The sequence below is a fragment of the Triturus cristatus genome, chromosome 12 (assembly GCF_964204655.1).
Source record: "Triturus cristatus chromosome 12, aTriCri1.1, whole genome shotgun sequence".
Taxonomy (NCBI): domain Eukaryota; kingdom Metazoa; phylum Chordata; class Amphibia; order Caudata; family Salamandridae; genus Triturus; species Triturus cristatus.
The window spans coordinates 229,167,219-229,182,753 of record NC_140595.1 but is presented as its reverse complement, the minus strand read 5'-3'; the positions used below and the strand labels follow the sequence as shown (position 1 = coordinate 229,182,753).

At 46.3% G+C, this 15,535-nt stretch overlaps 1 protein-coding gene across 1 annotated transcript in view; it reads right to left on the bottom strand.

The window, feature by feature from the left end:
- KCTD19 (potassium channel tetramerization domain containing 19) overlaps positions 1-15,535 on the bottom strand; it is a 1,216,368-nt gene that overhangs the window by 129,949 nt on the left and 1,070,884 nt on the right. The gene's annotated exons all lie outside the window — the stretch shown is intronic.

Below are 15,535 nucleotides of genomic sequence, written 5' to 3'. Positions count from 1 at the left end.
TAATTGGATACGCTCCAGATACTATTTCATTAGATAGATCAATTGCCTAGGAAGTTATTATTGCATTGTGTTTTACCCTGTCCTAGGAATTTTATTTTCTTATATTCAGGGGGTCCTTGTTATTTGTTCAATCATGTATTAGCCAATAATGTACAGTGGCGCAAAACTTTTATTTGTTCGTTGATTCTAACATATTGAATTTTTTCTGTTATGAAAAAGAAAGATTTGCGACAAATATAATTGTCATACACTTGACTGGTTAAATTGGTTTATTTGTTTCACAAGAATAATTGTACTATGAGGGTTTTCTAATAACCCATAGGTATTGTGCACAGTGTACGCTACCCTACTGGCTAGTATGCGTATCATTTACACAATGGTGATATCAAAAACAACTAGAAGGTGAGGGACTTAAATGGTAGCACCTCACTTTTTGTAATGCTACTGCCTTATCTGGCTGTTAGTGCACAATACCTCCAGCACCCTTCACCTAATGGTGCCTCAGAAAAAGATCTGACAATTTATTTACAACAAGTGGAGGTGCACTAAACATAGAATAGAGACTCCAAAAAAATTTTTTTTCTTTTTCTTTGTTTGACTTTTATTTCGTAGCTGATAAATACACAATAACAGCCAACGCGTTTCGTTCCTTAAAAGACAATTTTAACGGAACTTCTTCAGGGCTGCAACAGAATAGAAAATACATTTTTTATAACACTCATTAAAAATGACGGACTTACACATATTTACAAACATTTAAAAAAAATGTTTTTTTTTTTTTTACTATATTATACAAATGTACAAAAAGTGGAGTCATTATATACATAAGATGCCCTAAATCATTCGGCATTTACACAATGGGCCAGGTTTATGAAACTTTAATTCATCACTATGTAAAAATACATCTAGCTGCACTGCAATGCGCGAAAGGAAGACGGCAGGAATGGACCATATTATGCAATATCTGTGTCCATCGTCTCCTCTCCTTGAACTGGGTATCATCTGACTGCCTAGTGCGAGCACAGTCAGCCTAGAGTCAAGATCTACAGGTGCTTCCATTGCAAGCTGTTTTTTAATGTGCAGGAAGGCACATCCTTCTGCACAAACACTGATCTCCGCGGCTCTTCATACATGTGCTGCAGATTTCAGCACACGTAGAATGAGTTGAAAATTATTCATTTTTTACTCATTATTCCCCCTCTGTGAAGGCATTGCAGGTCTACACATTCACATGTTTACCAGTCTTGGTAAATCTGGGAATGTGCCACTATACATGGATGGAATATAGGATGTGAACCATACAGTGGAATTTAGGGCCCATACCCACAGTCAGCAAGACGTCCTCCAGGTAACCCCAGTCTACCAAATCAAATGCTTTCTCGAAGTCGACCAGGTGGAGCGCCAAGTATGCGGTAGGCGATTGATGGTTGGCTAAGGCCAGGTGCAGAGGCCTCAGACAGTGTCTGGTACTTCATGCGGGCATGAAGCCACACTGGTCGGGAGAGAAGTATCTGTTGCGGTTTATGTCCCCACCGAGCCCCAACCCGGGGCACGGGGTAGAACATCAGCAATGAATCCAGCTACCACAACAGCCAAAGAACATGGTCTCTAGAGGGAGTTCCTAGGAATGTCTCTCTAAAGTGGCAGACACATAAAAGGCACTGCAAGCCAGGGCCCAGGACAAGTTAACAATTGAACCCCGCGCCATGTACCTAAAATAATTAACATCCACATCATGCACAGGCATCATATATCGAGGAGGAGAGGGCATATCATCTCCTTATGATGGGAGATTCAAAACACTAGTACAGTTGTAGGCAATTATAGCGATCAATATACCCATCTCACGTGACACAGCAGTCCCTTGACAGCACCAATTTTCATTATCTGCGCATGGGCTTCTGCAGGACGATCGTAATCTGTTGCGGTGCTTGGAGGTGAACTTCTTAAGACGGTTGCGCTGATCATGCTGTGACTAATTAGAATATATCCTAGGTGGAGTATGGGGTTTGATCACCACAGACTCGTCTATCCATTAGAAAGCGGCCTCTGGGGGGGCGGAGCTTGCCTGAGCCCAAGATGGCCACGACTTGGGCAAGCTCCAAGAGCCACCAAATTAATCTGTTAATTATCCTGCATCCACGGAGTCATTGTGAGCCTGAACTTGCAGCTGGGTGCAACCCAGAATGGCGCCACAGCCTACTGCGAAAATTGTCTTAAATCCGGCCGCTGGGTCTATTGGAGAAGGCTGAAGCCTCTGCTCGCAGCTGGCACACTCTCTGCTTTGTCTGCGTCCCATGATTGGGCCTGCACTAGGGAGACCGGACCGGAGGAACGCGGGGTCTCGGATTGAGCGCAAGACTATGGCAGACTGGTGGAAGCAAGACCTGGCCTTGATAGCCCTCGTTGCTCACGCAGGCCCGCTGGGGAGTTGAGAGCGGACTGCGTGTTACTCGACCCACGGGTGAGTGACTCAGCGTGATTGCGGCTGCCGGGCTGAGAACCGGCTGTGGCCTGTAGCCGGCGGGCAGGAGGTCGACAGCTTAAGAAAGACCTGCTGAGGCGGTCGGCCTGCTTGAGGCTGAGTGGGGGCCCTGCTAGGTGCTGGGTTGCTAGAACTGCCATACATCGGGCTTCAGCCATCACCTTGTCGAGTCGTGAGGCCTAGGGGCCGAAGCTGACTAGAACGTAGCGCAGCCGTGCCCCCCCCCCCCCCACTGTTTTCCCCGGCTACACGTGCTGGGTGAGCCTGCCCGCTGGTGCCCTGCCGAGTAGGAACACTGATGATATTGCTGGATGCCCCGCTGCCTCCCAGGACCATCTAATTTGTGGCACATGTAACGCAGAACAGCGGAGTGCTGCAGCAGAAATTGGGGTGAGGAGGACTCCGATAGTTTGCCGTGGTGCTCCATGATTGAAGGTGCGAGCAGGGCGGCCTGAGGTCTGTGCTCTCCTGGGGGAACTTGGCAATTTATCGTTCTCTTCATGAACTCACTTGTACAATGCTACCCCACGAGGTCCTGCCTGCGGATTGGGAGGGCTGTTGCACCGTGTTTACCTGAAATGTGCCACTTGGTCAACTGATAGTGCAGAGATCTGGGAAGTGCTTCGCCTTTACTGCACTGGTGGGCCTCCCCTCGCCGCATTGCCTACTCTGGGAGCTGGGGGCGACTGGCGGGTTGGTGACCCCTACGACTGGGAGGTGATTCAACCTGTGAGGAGAGAGAGTTGCGTTGGCTTCTGATCTTCAGCCAGGCGTTTGAGCGAAATCGAGCTACACAGCCGCATGGTCCCCCCGAGCCCAGCAATCCAACATGGGCAAAGTCAACAAACCCAATCCAAGCTGCAATTTGAGCAGCACAACTCGAGATCCAGGGACAAGAAGGGAGCCCCGCCCTTGAGGATCGAGACAATATGTCGGAGGAGGCAGCGGGGGATCTTAAACTGATGCTCACAACAATGCATAAAAGCCTACAGAAAAGCCTCACTACCATTGACGGTAGGATCGATTCATTAGCCTATCGGATGGATAGAATGTCAGAACGCTTAGATAAACATGCAGAGTGAATCGACATTACCGAGAGGAGAGTCACGGAGGCGGAGGAGGCGCTGTCGGAGGTAGGCGCAGCCTAGAAGCAGTTTGCCAAAACACTAGCCACAGTACAAGACAAGGCAGAAGATTTGGACGCAAGATCCCGGAGAAGTATTTTACGCATTATGGGGCTGCCGGAGTCCACTTCCATCAGCAATATGGAGATCTTCATTAAAAAGATGCTGGTTACACTTCTGGGGCGGGAAATCTTTTCAGACATGTTCATGGTGGAGAGGGCGCATCAATCGCTCGGCCCCAGGCCCCCTCCGGGAGCTCTGCCACGCCCGATAATAGCGAAGCTCCTAAATTACAGAGACCCCACCCTTAAACAGGCAAGAACTAAGGGGGCCCTGCAGTTCGAGAGCTCCACGATCTCCCTCTACCCGGACTTCACGATGAAGGTGCAGGAAGCCAGACGCCAATTTGCTCCATTGAAAAGGCGTCTACATGAACAAAACATCGATGCCATGCTCTACCCCGCAAGGCTGAGGGTTAACATGAACGGCCACTCCAGGATCTTTCTTGACCCTAAATCTCTCCAGAAAGCTTTGAAGGACCTCCCCAAGACATCAGGATGCAACCAAGAGACTGAGGGACTGGATGAGGCGACTGGTGGCGAGGAATAATAAAACTCTCACTGCGCTCCTTTAGACTGTGTTTTTCTGAGACCTTAGACACAACCCTGCCTCTCCCCCCATCCCCCCTTTCTTTCTTTGCCCCTCTTGAACACAGTAGCCTGTCAATTTGTGCTGGACTGTTTACTCCTGCTCCTCAGCAAATTTGAAAGCTTCGTATCGCAGGTATTTTTGAACTTTTTATGTTGGGTGGCGGGACAGTGATACTGCTACATTTTAAGCATAGTGAAGATGCCCTGCAAGCATGGGTGGGGGGATTCGGGCTATCACTACTGAATGACAAGGTTCGTTTTTTATTAGCATGGATGTTATAGATTTGCAATGGATGGCAGTGCTATGTTTTCAAACTGGTCGTTTCTTCTTCTGTGGTACACAGGTAACATCTTCCCCCGCGTGTTAGTCACTGTTCCATTTTTGTTGGGTTATGTTACTTATTTGGGTGGGTGGGGGGATGGCGGGGTTCATCAATGCTGTGTTGGGGTCTGCATGGCGTGGGTGGTGGGAGGGGTTTGCTAAAGAAATGTTGGTTTATATGTTTTTTTCTGTCACAGAATGTACTTTGTGCCCACACAGTGCAACAGTGACGTCTGTAAGTAGGGCGAGACCTGGAGGGTTTACCAATCTAGGCATGGGAGGGAAGCTCAGGATGAGACGATTCCTTATGTATACAACAGGGTGATAAATTAAAGCTCTTAACTTGGAATGTCAGGAGCCTAAATGACTTCTGGAAAACCAGGAAAGTGATTAACTATTTCAACAGACATAATATTGATGTTGCGCTACTGCAAGAAACCCATTTCCCGCTGACTCCCAGATGTTTACTCATAGGCAATTACATGGTGCCTTCCATGCCTCTGGCTTCTCCACACAAGCTCGTGGGGTGCTCACATGGGTTAACCCTAGAAGCAGTATTTCCCTGGAGGCTTTAAAGACTGACAGGGAGGGCAGGTTGGTAATTTCCAAAATTAAAGGGAAAGGGATGGAGTTTATTATTATTAATGTATACGGGCCCAATTTCAACAATCTGCAATTTTTCAGAGACCTAGTAGAGCGAATGCGGAGATGGTTGGTGTTCCCATTGGTTTGTGGAGGGAATTTTAATTGCATCCTTGATCCTGCTAGGGATCGATCGGGGGGCCTTTGCGCAGACAATCAGTCACGGCTCAAACAGTTGGTGGATGCCATTGCAGAACTAAACATGATAGATGTATGGCACTCCAGGAACAGGGATCCGGGGGGTTTCACGCACTACTCAGCCCACACAACCTGTACACCAGGATAGATTACTGGTTCGTCACTAGCTCATTCTCCTCTGCGATTAGCGTTCGTGAGGTACACCAACACTGATACTCAGACCACTCTCCTATCCTATTACATCTTAACACCCCGTCGAAGAAGCCAGCTCCATTTACATGGAGATTCCCTCCCTAGGCCCTACTTGACAATGTGTTCAAGACGGAAATGGCATTGAGGTCTACTTCGATACTAACATTGGTTAAGTCCCCCTATTTGCCACTTCGTGGGAAGCGTTTAATGTTTATATAAGAGGGATCACCATGTCCAAACATGCGGGAGTGCTCCGCTCCATCGGGGACTATTTGGCAGTTTGGGAAAATAAGCTTATTTCCTTTGAACGGGAGGTTCTGGAAGTCGGTGCTGACCAAGTAGAAGCAGAATTAAAGAACACACTGGACAAATATCACAAAACTGCTGATAGGGGAATTAAATTCCTTGGGAAATATGCAGTCGCCAAGACTTACGCCGAAGGTGAATGCCTGGGAGCTACACTGGCAGCGGTACTGAAGGGTAGACGCGAGAGGTCTGGAGTCGCGGAACTCCGTGCAGTTACCGGAGAGACACTGCACAACCCAGATTCCATAGCCGATAGGTTTAAGAATTACTACTCTGAACAATATCAATCCAGGATGACAGGAAGTAGAGATGTAACCTTGGACTACCTGGAACACATAAAGCTTCCATGGTTGCTTGATGAACATAGGGAATATTTGATGAGGACCTTCGAGTCATGGGAAATCCATAAGGCGCTAAAGCCTATGCGAGCAGGGACCACTCCTGGACAAGACGGCCTAACCGTGGCCTTTTATAAGAATTTTAGAGAGCTCCTGGTCCCCAACTTGATTTCCTTATTTGAATAATTGAGCGAAAGTGGGACGATGCTGCCGTCTATGCGGGAGTCCCTTCTGGTCACCCTTCCGAAACCGAGTAAGCCCCCGGATGAATGCTCATCATATAGACCGCTCTCGTTGTTAAACGTCGACATCAAGCTATTCGCCAAAGTGCTAGCTAATCGATTGGCTCCTTTGGGGCTGATACTGGTCGGCCCTGAACAGTCAGGGTTCGTGCCGGGGATGCATCCTCACCCACAATTTACGCACTGTGTTTGGAGCCATCCAACACACTAATCCCGAGGTCAAGGCCGCTGCGATATTTTTAGATGCTGAGAAGGCTTTTGATTCGGTTGAGTGGGACTTCATGATGCTGGTTTTGCGTAGGATGGGAGTCGGCTACCTTTTCTTCGAATAGTGTCTATCCTACATAATGCCCCGACTGCCAGGGTCAGAGTGGGTAATCTGGTCACCACACCCTTTAATATTACTAGGGATACACCCCAGGGCAGTCCACTATCCCCTCTCTTCTACGCTATTGTAACTGAACCATTGGCGTGCGCACTCAGGGAGTACCACAGTCACAGGGGAATTTGGTTCCTGGGATATAATCGAATTATTTCCACCTATGCGGATGACACCCTCCTTTATATTAGAGATCCTGAGACCAACCTGCCCCCTGTTCTGAGGGAAGTGGTGCTTTACGGCGAGTTCTCTGGCCTCTGCATTAACTGGACCAAATCCTCAATTTTCCCACTCAGGCCAGCATTGGGGCCTATCAAGCCAGAATTCCCGCTTCAGTAGACGAATAACTCTGTGCGGTATTTGGGTATTCAGATATACACTAACTCTGAAGTGGTATTAACTGAGTGAGAACCATGGTAGGGCAATGGCAGAACTGGAGGATGATGTCGGCAGATGGGTGCGTTTGCCACTATCCCTAATGGGCCGCATCGCCTTAATTAAAATGGTGGTCCTCCCATGATTCTTGTTCTTGTTTTGTAACATACCAATGCATCAGGTCTCTGTTGATTCACTTAGCTTCGGCCGGTAAACAACCTCGGGTTCGATGGGACACTCTGATGCTCCTATACTCCATGAGTGGCCTAGGTGCCCCTGACATGGAACTCTATTACTATTGCGGCGCAATGTCTGCCTGCATTTTATTGGCTGCATCAACAAACCCTCCTTCCTCATCTGCATATTGAGAAGGTCGCAGCAGCGCCCTCCCCACTGGCTGCATTCCTGTTTCAAACCCCACATAGACGCGGTGGCATACTTGACTCTATTAATGCCACTATACAAGCATGGTATAATATTTTGAAGCCACAGGCGGCCTCTATCCTATATTCTCCAATTGCTCCAATTGAACAGTGTTTTTGGTTACCAGTGCTTACTGAGCCAGAGTTGCTGCGGACACTTTCGGCACTTGATATTCTCCTCATTGGTGACCTCTTTGTGCATGGAACGGGAAGGGGGTGGGAAGACTTGGTCTCGGACGGGCGGGAAGTCACCCCTCTGGTGATGTTCCTCTATTATAGGGTTAGACAACCCTCCGCGATATGTTGGGAGACAAATTGACTGAACCGCCAGAGGTTGCTCCCTTCTCCCACCTGTTGCGGGCAGAGTATTCCGGAAGGTAATCTCCAGCATTTACACTTTAGCCCAGGACTACAAGAAGAACCACTTTTCTAAAGCCAGGCTCGACTGGCAAACCGACCTAGACATAGTATTAGACAATGACACCTAGCGGTATTGTTGTGAGGCTACATGTCGCATTTCTCTAAACGGACGACACCGTCTTATACACTTCAAATTTATAAACAAAGTATATTATACCCCGTTCCGCCTACATAAATATGGCCTTCGAGACACGGCGAAATGTGAGAGATGTAGTATGGATCCTGCAGGGATCATCCACATGGCATGGCTGTGTCCAGACGTAGCCAATTTTTGGATGGCTATTTTTCGGAAACTTAGCGCTATTACCGGGGTCCCCCTGAATACGGACCCATTGTTGGCTCTACTGGGCTTTTCCAAACATATGCACAAAGGCGTTAGGCAGCTAGTTGAGATGGGATTATTGATGGCGAAACGAGTGGTAGCAATACATTGGGCCTAAGGACCCACCATAGCGCAATGGTCCCACGACATGTTATTTTGTAACACACAGACCGAATTATACAGTGAATTACTCCCCCTTTCCCCTCCCCAAAAACGGTCCCAAGAAGTTCTGGAGTCTATACCAGGATTATCTAGCGGGTATGGAGTGAATTGGGTTTGAGAGGTGCTGGCTCCCCCTTCTCACAGCGGTGATGCATCATGGGGCAATAGCGTGACAGTATTGATTTCTCCCCAGGGGCTTTGTTCCCAAGTACTGTCTAGATACAATGCTGCTGTGCGTTGTCACTGGGCCCTACCGCGGAGTTTGTCTCCACATATAAGTAACCCTGTATTATCATCTGACTTTTCCAATCATGGCTGTAAAGGATCTCCTGGGGCTACTCGCCCCCCCCCTTCACTGTAAAGACCTATGCCTCTGTATACTACCAGCAAGATTGTATTGTATTGTATTTTAATTGCATTTATATAGTGCTTACTACCCCTGATGAGGCGTCAAAGAGCTTTTTTAGCGAGTAGCACGCTACTCCGGGACCCATAGAGGATTAGTGTTGAATTAGTATAGGGAAACATGCAAGTACATTTTAAGTGGTGGATAGGTTAGTCAGTTATTTGGATTTAGAATGATAGCAGAATGACAGAGGAGGAAAAAAGGTTTGTATTTATATAGCGCTTGTTACCCCTGATGGGGTGTTGAAGAACCCTATTCAGGAAGCCCATAAAGGATTAGTGGTGAATTAGTATGGTGAAATATGAAAGTAATTTGAGTGGTGGCTATTAGTCAGTTATTTGGAGTGAGAAGGATAGCGGAGGGTTAAAAGGGAAGGAAGGTTTGCATTCATATAGCACCCGTTATCCCTGATGGGTGTTGAAGCGCTTTTCTGGCAAGTAGCACACCACTGCGGAACCCATAAATGATTAGTGTTGAAAATTAGTATAGTAAAATATGAAAGTAGTTTGAGTAGTGGATATGTTATTCATTTATTTGGGTATAGAAGGGTAGGTGGCGGGATAGAAGAGGGAAAGAGGTTTATATTCATATAGCGAATGCTACCCCTGATGGGGTTTTGAAGCGCAAGTAGCACGCTACTCTGGAACCCATAAGGATTAGTGTTGAATTAGTATGGTGAAACATGAAAGTAATTTCAGTGGTGGATATGTTAGTCAGTTATTTGGATTGAGAAGGGTTGGGGAGGGGTAGAAAAGGGAAAAGGTTTGCATTTATATAGCGCTTGTAACCCTGATGGGGTGTTGAGACGCTTTATTGGAGAGTAGCACGTTACTCTGGAACCCATAAAGGATTAGCGGTGAATTAGTATAGTTGAATATGGAATTTGAGAAGTGAACATGTTAGTCTGTTAATTTTGATTGAAAAGGATAGTGGAGCGATAAAAGAGTGAAGGGTTTTTTTTTTTAGGTCTTAGCAGTAGGAGGAGGCTTTTGGATGAGTAAAAAGGAGTTTTGGATGGGAGGACTCAGAGGGAAGAATTTAGAAAGGTTTGTTTTAGGGGATCGGTATTGTAAAAAGAGGTGTCAGATGATGCAAGGAGGGGTAGAGTAGGAGAGAGTCTAGAAAGGGTTATTTTGGGGATCATAGTAGTGGTATGGGGTTTGGGATAAATGAGAGAGTGGATGTAGAGGATATATTGATAGATGTATAGGATGAGAGATAGGGTAGTGCATTGGAAAGAGTAGTAGAAAGAAGTTTGAGATGAGTCAGAAGGTTGGGCTAGAAGATATATTGAAAGAAGTATAGGCTGAAAAATAGGGTAGTGCATTGGAAATGCTAAATTAGAAGAAAGTGATAAATATATAGATTCATAAGTACATTAAAAGTATATAGATGCATAAAGGAGGTAAGTATATGTAGATTAAAGATATTGATAGAGGCACAGGATGAGAAATAGGGTAGTGCATTGGATATGCTTTTTCAGGAGAAAAGTAACAGACACACAGATCCAAGTACATGGAAGGTACATGGATGCACAATGGAAGTATGTACATGTAGACCAAATATGATTTTTATTTATTATTATTATTATTATTATTATTATTTTATTATATATTTTTTCTCTCAACAATATAATTATTTTACATGTTTATACAAAGCAATACACAAAGATAGGTACATATCTATAGTGAAAACAAATGCTTATATACAGAGGGATATGCTTAAAATGTATGTTTACGTATGGTGCTTATGTGGGAAAGAGCCAATTCTTGAGTAGTTTTCTGAAGATAAGGTGGCTGACCGTTGATTTTATGTTGGGGGGTAAAGAGTTCCATAGTTTGGCTGCTTGAACAGAGAAGGATGTGCCGCCCATGGTTTTTTTCTTGCATCTTGGGATTTTGAGGCGAGATGCTCCTTTAGTGCGGAAGTTCCTTTGTTGAATGTGTTTGGTGATGTTATTCCTGATGAAGAGCGGTCCCATTTCATGTATTGCTTTGTAAGTGATACAAAGCAGCTTGAACGTAGATCTTCTGGCAACCGGTAACCAATGCAGGGCATTCAAGGCAGGGGAGATGTGGTCTCGTGGTTTGATATGCAAGAGTAGTCTGGCAGCCGAGTTCTGAATCCGTTGGAGTCTTTTCACGGTCGTTAAAGATGATCCGTGGTAGAGGCTATTGGCGAAATCGAGATTGGATAGAACAAGGGGAGATGGTAGCTTGGACCTTGTGTGGAAATCCCAAATGAGGGAAAATTAATCGCAGCGTTTTTATAGTGACAAAGCTTGATCTTGCTAGTTTGTCCACTTGAGCATTCATCGACAGCTTGGAGTCCATTGTCATTCCGAGGTTTCTTATTTCCTTCGATACTTTAAGCAGTGATCCCAGTTCATTAGGCCATGCGGCAAGTGGGTTGTAATGTTTCCAATCGCCACACGTGAGTATTTCAGTTTTTGAAGCATTCAATTTGAGATGGCTCCAAGTCATCCACTAATCCACGGCTATGAGACAGCTGAAAATTGGTGATTTTCCAATGTCTTTAGGGAATTCCAGTTGAAGGATAATTTGCGTGTCATCTGCATAGTTTTAGCACGTGAGGTGAAATTTATTGTTCAGTACTGGTAATGACTTCATGTAGATGTTGAAAAGCATGGGCGAGATGATAGAACCTTGAGGGACCCCTGCTTTTGTGGAGTACCGTTTGGACAAGAAAGGTGGGGTATGGATGACATTAGATCTGTTTCAAAGGTAGGACATGATCCAGTCTAGAGCAGCTCCCTCTATGCCGGCTTCATAGAGTCTTTGTTTCAGAGTGTCATGGTCAAACGTGTCAAAAGCAGCTGAGGTTTCGAGGTTTCAGTTCCAGGGCCAGATCAAGTGGCCCGACCAGTCCCCACAGCTTCCCCTGCAGCTCATACTGCACGTCTCTAGCCAGCTCTCTGGATACCGCTGCACCACCCACCACCGTACCAGATCCAGGGAGTCGGTGGGTCTTCAGGGGGCCACCACCTGGCCCAATAGGGGCGCGTCCACGACAATGGTTCTGCACAGCGAGCAGGGCCAGGACATGAGACCAGGCCACACAGCGCTCTGCCTCTCCCTTGATGATCTACACCATCAGCATTATCTGCATCAGCTGTCTTCTCAACCCTCGACATTTCAGGGGTTTTAAGTGTTTATATTTGGAATATAATATAACTGTAACTGATTTTTCTAGGTATTTTCTTGTTTTTTCACCATGGAAAGGGAAAAGTGAAAACACTACAAGAACCACAACTTAATTATAATTGTGTCTTTAAGTGAATTTTGGAGATTTACCTCAAAGGAAAAATCTTATAAATTGATATTGGTTGTTTGGATATATGACAGTGTGTTGCCTATGATTATGGGTGAGTGGATGTTAGACCCAGCAGTTTCGGGCTGGCATCGAAGCCAGTCAGAACCCATTGTTCCAAATAGAATGAGTATGATTCACTTGTCTGATAACCTGTGCTCACTCTCTGGTAGCTTGGCAACGAACAGTCAAGTTCATCCTCAGGGCTCAGGTGTAAACTGTTGATAGAACACCCCCCTCGCAACACACTGTGTTCCCCACAAAAAGGCTCTGCACTGTATGTATAAAAACACTTTTCTTTTTATTACAAACGCAGACTGAAATCAAAACGCCTCATGACCCAGCCCCTCAGTTTCTCAACTCCACTAGCCAATGATACAGGTTTGCCCCTGCTGGCGGCCTGTTGACAAGACAGTAGGAACCACCTAACATGGAAAGAAATAGTTACTTAGTTTTGTCCAACCAGATGAGACCCCCTGGTGCTCAACAGTACCTGCATGTTTGCGGGATCACTATCCCGCCTTTGACAAATGGTTGTGACCCAGGAAGCTGGTGCGCTCCCCGTATGCAGAAATGTTTCCCCTCAAGCCAAGATGTGACGTGCCATAGACTCCCTGCAGTCAGGTGCAAATGCCCACAAGGCACAAGAAACCTCTCGGATCTCGTCACAATGTTTTCCCAAAACAAAGCAACCTGTGGGGTGGGTCCAGGGAGATGGAGCCAACAACCTCAGACAGAGGCTGCAATGTCAGGCACTGTCACCCTCCCAATCTGGAGACCAAAGACAGTCTCAACTCCTGGCTCAGGTTTCCCCATCACCCCTTGGTCAAAACATGCTCCAAAGAGCAAGTGAGCACAGGCCTCCTGGTTGCAAGCACTTGTCCCTCAGACTCTGCTAGCTTCCCCTACACTCCTCGACCTCCTCACGTCCTGGCACTACAGGTGGCTGTTAATCTTTGCGAACACACTACTCTGCACAGTGTGATGGCAGTGTACGGAAGGAAGGTGCTTGTCCCAACTGACTATCACTGCCACTTGTTTCCTCCGCACCCTGCGCATTCCTTATGATCTTGTGGAAACATGGAGATCCTTTTCATCTATGGATCTCATGGACAGGAGGATAGCCAGCCAGCCTTTAGAGAGTACTACGTGACCCAGGCCACGACAGTTAGCACTAGCTGCAGGTCAGCAACGTCCAGGCAAAATCTACCAAGTGATAGTCCCGTTCTTGGAGTACAACCAGCTCCAAGCCACCACAAGTCTGCAAATATTCCAGTTGCAGTCCCACCTGTCCTACTGATTCCTCGTGTCAATGTCTAAGTATCGAACCAGCATCGTATGGTCCCAAATCCAAGAGTGTCTGTACTTTCCGAGGCCAAAGCCTCAGTAGTTATACTCACCATGGCCTTTGAGGATACAATCAGTTCAAATGGCCAACTTTGAAATGCACAGGCCCTCTCCTAATTTTGTGTTGGTGTGCCATCCTACCCCGGTTGGTTTGATCACAATCTTTAGTGGGGCCAAGACCCTGCCCCTTAGAATGCAGGTGCCAATTTCACCCCCACGTAACCATCCCAGAAAGGTCCTTCTTAGTCAGATGTTTACAATTTCCTGTGAACCCCTGTGGCCCTATATCAGGAATGCACAGATATGGCTATCCTCTTAGCAGTAGCAACCAGTTGTGAATTAGGAGACAGGCCACCAGGAACACAGACCCACGCACATCGAAATGCCCATTTTTCCAAAGGGACATTTCGATCACTGTAATGCCGAACCCACTCCCACTACGGAGAGGATTTATCAATATGAACTCATTGATTCCAAACACCATACTGTTACTTTTCTGCCCGTAGGGTATAATGCTAGACATACTTTCCCTACATCCCCTCATGCTAGTCCAATGAGAGAAGCAGGCCCCGTTGTACTAAACACGCCATCTGGTGTCATTCACGACTGTTTCAAGTAACCCATACACACATTTCTTCCTAACCCAGCACCCTGTCACCAGGGACAAGTCCGATATAGCAGGAGACATGCAGAACCTTGGCACACAGCTTTGTAAACGCCAAGTTGAATAACAGTAACCTGTGCATACAGGCCCCACCAGGGTAAACCTGTGGCACAATCGATGAGCTACCACCATGGATGGCACCACCTGTGCGGCTGGCCCATAGAGACACATTTGAGATACATGCCCCTGGTGCAGTTCTGACCCTATAACAAGGGACTTAAAGTTAAATCCAAACAGCCAATAATATATACACCAATCCACAGTATGTATATAACACTCACAGTGCTTTAACACTGCACAGCAGTGCCAAACGGGCTCAAGTCCTAAGGCTAGCATCCAGAACAGCGGGAAACTGGGAAGGAGAAAAGTACAAAGTCAAGGGAAAGGACCCTAGAAAGGGCCATTTCCAACAGTGAGCATCTGATGGGGTATATGTATGATTGTGATTGTGTGGAGATTTGAGATACAGTTTTAATATAGGTTGGTTGGCGTGTGGACGTATGAAGGTAGATGTGTGAAGTAAGTGGCATCTGGTGACCTTTAGGCGTGGTGGGGTTTGGCGAGCCTGAATGGTCTCAGAAGATTTGGAGTGTTCACTTGCACTCAGCCTTGCTCCATCACTTATTCTCACTCAGCCTCAGTCACTTACTTTCATAAGCACTTGCACTCACTTTTACTTAGTCTCACTGACTCATGCAGTCTCACTCGTTATCACTATGACACAATTAGTCTCACTCATTTTCACTATCACTTAAGTCTCATTTATTCTCACTCATACTGTTTTACTCAATTTCACTCTAAATCTCTCAGTATCACTCATTCCCACTCATTTCCTCTCGTTGTGACTCACTCAATCTCACAATTACTCACTCAGTCTTACTTAGTATCACTAAGTTTCACACATTTTCATTGAGTCTCACTTGGTATCCCTTTGATTCATTTGTTCTCCCTGATTCACTCAGTCCCACTCATTCCAATTCACAGTTATTCACTCTGACTCATTTGGTCTCGCTTATTATTACTCAGTTCCACTCATACTGGCTCGATCAGTCTCACTCATTCTCACTCTGACTCACTCTGTCTCACTCATCCTCTCACTCACAAAGCTCATTCAGACTGTGACTCGCTCAGTGTCACTCAAGCTCACACAGAAATACTCAGTTACTCACTCACTCTTATTCATTCTCACTCTTCTGTCGCTCATTCTCACTCGCTCCCTTACTCCTGACACTCTCACTGTCACTCACACACACAGACATGCTCACACAT